The following is a 6000-nucleotide window of genomic DNA, read 5'->3' as shown; positions in this document are numbered from 1 at the left end:
TGTAACATATTTAACAATAATGAAACTTTCGGTCCAAAATCTTACAATTACATATACTTAAATACAAATAGTCATAGGACAATTACAAATATCCTGAATCTTGATAATCTTTAATGAAGATGCCTAAATTATATGCCGTATATGTGTGCATTGCAGACCAAAAATGTGTTTTAAGAGGCTGTTAAATGTAATTTACACAAATTAAATCTAAGGCTGCACAGTAGGTACATGGGCTCAGATCCGTTAACTCATGATTCATAACATCTTTTTAGAAAAATCAGTAACGAACGTTATGCACTGTGAGGTTAACTTGAACCCGCAAAGCTAAATATATGCAAGAACAACGGCTAGTACTTACCTCATTAGCATAGGCTTAACTTCATATGAAAGAAACACCAGAGCATACTTGCTCCAAATTCCGGTGCTCAAAAAGTAACCTCACTAGTCTCTTAGTGGATAGAGGAAAAGTTCTGCTCCATATGGTATATTATTTGCTCTCAATGAGAGTCAATTACTCAAGGCTTGATGAGTAGGCAGGTAAGTGTAGAATCATGCTGTTTAAATCCTGTAGATCCGTTAGTCAGCCGCTCTGCGTGTCCTGTCAGGATACATCTATCGACTGGCCTGGCACTTGTGGTACAAATGATGTCGAAATGCAGGGTGTCGCTTCCCCCCACGCCGTGCTGTCTCTCCGTTCGTAGACTCAGCGGTCTCTGCCACTCAGCGTCTCTGCCTGCAAAGAATCTGACGGGGCTCTCAGCTTCTCCTGATTACCAGCCTGACGTTACCTCTTGCCGAGTGAATGATGAATCACAAGCAGCCTGTGACTAATCCTCTGTCCGACGTGCTCCCTGGTGTGTAGGAACCAGCATGAAAAAAACTCCCATAAGGGAAATACCGGTGCTTATAGGTGTAGCGTAGAAATCGCAGTGGAGAAATAGTGAAAATATGATCAAATAAGTGATAATATTGTAAGATGTATCAACAAAAGTGTATAAAAATTAAATGTGAAAAGCTGCTCAACCATGTAGAATCATCCTTGGATCCTTGTAGAAGTAGTAAGGTCGGTATTTAGTGAGCACAGAATCATATGTGAAAATATAAAAATCTCAGCAGTGTTGCCCGTTGTGCGACAACACATGCAACAAGCCCAGAGTTCACAGCAGAACTCCTACAGTATAATCGGAATGCCAGACTTGGGGCGTTTCGTCAGGAAGATAAGATCTTATTGCTGGTACCTACAGTAGAATGTAAATTTTTAGCTACCTGGTGAGGACCCTACCAAGAAGTGATAATGTGTGCAACAAAGTGCAAATAGGGTGGTGCAGAGAATAAAAATGAAATAATAAATTAATATTGTGAATAAAGTGAATGTGAACGAAATTGCAGCTCAAAAAACCTTAAGTGGATGGTTTGCAGATTCCACTTCAATAGCAGGACGTCTCGGGGATCAGGGGAACACAGGTATCAATATGTGAAAAAATAAAGGCACAAAATAGTGCAAATATAGTTTGGATCAATCCTTTTTACATCTCCTTCCCATATAAAAAACAGATCATCAATATACCTCTTAAAGAGGACCAGGTTTGCCCCAAAGTCATGCTGTGACCATATAAAGTCATCCTCCCAGATGCCCATGAAGAGGTTCGCATAGCTTGGGGCAAACCTGGCCTGTTGAGGGTATTTAAGAGAGGTTCACATGACTCCGGACGAAGCTATCGCTTGTTTTATGTGCCCATTTTGATCTAAGACACTGTAAGTGTTAATTTTATTGCGTGTATAAATTGTTATTATCGTTTTACGCTATGAAGCCTCTCTTTTTTCCCTAACACCCTGACTGATGAGGTGCCGTGTGTGCCTTAGATAGGTTGTGCGCGCATACCATAGGTTGCACATGCGCAGAACGGCAAAAATGCCGGTTTGCGCATGCGCAGAAGTGAAAATCGCCGGATCCGCTTTCCGGCGATTTTCACTATACGGCGGGCCTCTCAAACGAAACCCACCGTATACCAGTGGCCCTGCTGTACAGCAAATTCTTATTGTCGGTTAGTATGGTGATGGGGTTCTCAGCGCCTTCTAACAGATGCCTCCATTTGTCTAGGGCTATTTTAATGGCAAGAAGCTCCCGGTTGCCGACATCATAATTTTGCTCTGCAGACAAATTTTTTTTTTTTTTTTTAAAGCACATGGGTGAAGTCCAGCCCCGACATCGGCTGCATCCACCTCAAGGATGAATGGTAGTTTGGGATCCGGATGTATGAGGATGGGTGCAGAGACAAAGGTGTTTTTTAATTGGTCGAAAGCTTGAATGGCAGTATATGACTATGAGGTAGAATCCGCACCTTTCTTTGTCAATGCTGTAATGGGAGCTACCGCAGAGGAAATTTTTTGCATAAATCTGCGGTAATAATTGGAGAAGCCCAGGAAGTGTTGCACAGCCTTCAAAGTAGTAGGACGAGGCCAATCCAGTACCGCTTTGACTTTAGCTGGATCTATGATAAGATCTGTGTCAGAGATGATGTACCCCAGGTTGTGGATGCTTGATGAAAGTGACATTTTTCTAGTTTAGCGAAGAGAAGGTTCTCGCGAAGATGTTGTAGTGCAATGCTTGGATATATTAACCTTTGTGGGTTTATTTCACATAACATTAGTATGCATTTAGCATAGGGACCTGCTATAGAGCCTTACCTTGACGTGGTTAGCAGGCTTGGCATTATTTGATCAAAGGATGTAAACCAAAAGTCTCCTTTATTAACAAACTCCAGAGCTCTGGAATAGGGAAGCATGCTTTAAACTGGTTTCAGACCTACCTATCGGGTAGATCCCAACATGTGTCCATCTCAGGCTCTAAATCCAACCCCCTGGATATCACCTGTGGTGTCCCGCAAGGCTCTGTTCTGGGGCCCCTACTCTTCTCAGTGTTCATCAATGATCTTCCCACAGCTAGTAAGAAAGCCTCAATACACATGTATGCAGATGACACAATCCTATATGCACACAGCCATAGCCTCTCTGACCTTGAACACATACTTCAGTCTGACTTTTTGAAACTCGAAAACTGGATTTCCCAAAATAAACTGTTTTTAAACTCTGACAAGACTGTAACAATGGTATTTGGGACCAAGACTAAATTTTTAAAGTTTCCAGTGACTGAGCTCCAGATCAGAATCAACGCTAACACCACCCTAACTCCTGTTACTAGTTTTAAATACCTGGGCATATGGTTTGACTCCCACTTAACATTCAGAATGCACATTCATACCCTGACATCCAAAACCTATGCCAAACTAGGTGTACTTCTTGTTCAGCTAAGGGGGAACCTGCTTGCTTGCAGTACGGTTGTGACAACTCTAATACAGAGTGCTTTTCCTGGTAATGTACAGGTTAATAAAAGCTTCAATCAGACTTAGAACTTTGCAATTAATATTGACAGATTTATTATAAATCATTCTTCCTGTTATTATACAGGTTATTAGGAATTTATATTAGCGTTAGGGACCCCTGAAATGTGGTCTGCCGTGCAGTTGGCTCAGGGGCTTACAACAATTTTGGCCAAAAATGTCAAACTAAAAGACCATTTTACTTAATAGATATTTATACATATATATTTAGGCACTGTACCGTGTATGAGTTTCACTGGATGTGCTAAAACTGAGCTTTGTCTGTGTTTTATGTTCTGTCTCTGGTTTTAAATATATATTGCCATGCTCAGTAGCACTCCTCTGTGACACTCATATGCTTATATATATATGTTGTGGTTATTTTGGGGGTTCAATAGGAGCTTGTTAGGTGTCCAGTATGTTTTACAATTCTTGTTCAGCTAGTCTTGGCTGTTTGGAGGGTGGCAACCTCCTACCTAATTGAAGCTCACCCCCTCCCACATTTAAATGGTTAAGGGCTCACTCCATAGCATCTTCCACTCAGGGGAACTTGCTTGCTTGCAGTACGGTTGTGACAACTCTAATACAGAGTGATTTTCCTGGTAATGTACAGGTTAATAAAAGCTTCAATCAGACTTAGAACTTTGCAATTAATATTGACAGATTTATTATAAATCATTCTTCCTGTTATTATACAGGTTATTAGGAATTTATATTAGCGTTAGGGACCCCTGAAATGTGGTCTGCCGTGCAGTTGGCTCAGGGGCTTACAACAATTTTGGCCAAAAATGTCAAACTAAAAGACCATTTTACTTAATAGATATTTATACATATATATTTAGGCACTGTACCGTGTATGAGTTTCACTGGATGTGCTAAAACTGAGCTTTGTCTGTGTTTTATGTTCTGTCTCTGGTTTTAAGTACTTTACAGGAACAAATCCTCCCTAAGCCTGCGGGTCAGAAAGTGTATTGCACAGCAGATGCTAATGCCAATTATCGACTATGGAGACATAGTATATGGCTTGGCACCCCAAACCCACCTTGGCAAACTTGACACCCTCTACAATTCAATTTGTCGTTTCGTTCTCAAATGCAACTACAACACATATCACTGCGAAATGCTCAAAGAACTAGATTGATCATCACTCGAGTCTAGGCGCAAAGTTCACCTTTCCTGTCTTGCCTTCAAATACTTTCTGGGCAAGCTAACCACCTATCTGAACAAGCTCCTCACCCCTACCACATGCAGCACTTATCATCTGAGATCTGACTCCAAAAGACTGTTCATGGTCCCAAGGCTGAACAAAGTATCCGGCCGCTCCTCCTTCTCTTACCGTGCACCCCAAAACTGGAACAACCTACCGGAGACTATCACATCCACCCCCAGTTTAAGTTCTTTCAAAACTAAGGCTGTCTCACATTTTAATCTGGTCTCTAACTGTTGCATAAGCTTATAATATACATCTTCTCTAACTGTGCATGCAATGTATTGTATATAATGTATACCCTGTTCATTTATGTAACTGTATTTGTAACCATGTATTTGTCATATTAACTATGCCGAGGACATACTTGAAAACGAGAGGTAACTCTCAATGTATTACTTCCTGGTAAAACATTTTATAAATAAATAAACAAAATAAATTTATCTTGTAGATTTTTACACATTATATATTTATATATATTTCCCATTTATTGCTATCCCAAAGGGAGAAGCGCAGGGATTCACTGTCTGTTTTTCACATTTGTATAGCCAATCCCTTCGCCAGCTGCATGCTCCTTACATGGAGAAGCGCAGCGATTATATATTTGTTTTATATATTAATATATCTATATAAAGTAGCCAATAGATCCGCAATTAAATGCTATAAGTCTGTTACGCATTTCTTACAATTGATGTGGTTCAATCACAAGAAAATATTTGCTGAATAGTAAAGTTAATGTTTCCTCAACCTAAAAAAAATAATATTTTTTTAACATCCATTTCATGCAAAATAGGTATTGGAGCAATATACAGTACATGGATCCAATCGAATTGTCGAGATTCCCCCAATGTCCTTACAAATTAAATTTTTATCTTACCTGTTCAAGGCTGAAATCCCCCAAAGCTTCTTTCTGAGAATTGTTTCCAATCCCTGAATCATCAGCATCAATAAGATTTTGTACAGGAACATTCTGATTTCGTTTAAGGTATCCAACAACAATTAGGAGGGAAAGAGATCCCTCCCAAGGAGTCCCTTCAACTTGCACTCAAAGTACATATATTGACATATAATATATCTTATTAATACAAATATTTGATAGAGAGCATAATGTATATATCGATATCTAGATTTTGTGTTGATGGCTTGGGTTACACCAATATAGGTGTTATTGGCATATTAGATAATACAGCCTTTTCGAAGGAGGTTTTAAATCACTGTATATAATTTTCACTATACGCTGATTTCAGATGTTAATAAAATTGTTATTATTTTGGATTAGTGGTACATAAAGAGAGCTAAATATATATAACATTATACTCTCTACCAAATATTTGTATTAATAAGATGTATTATATGTCAATATTTGCTATATGTACTTTGAGTGCAAGTTAAAGGGACTCCTTGGGAGGGATC

Source organism: Ascaphus truei, chromosome 5 (genome assembly GCF_040206685.1).
Source record: "Ascaphus truei isolate aAscTru1 chromosome 5, aAscTru1.hap1, whole genome shotgun sequence".
In the NCBI taxonomy this organism is placed as follows: Eukaryota; Metazoa; Chordata; class Amphibia; order Anura; family Ascaphidae; genus Ascaphus; species Ascaphus truei.
Note: the sequence above shows the minus strand (reverse complement) of the source record.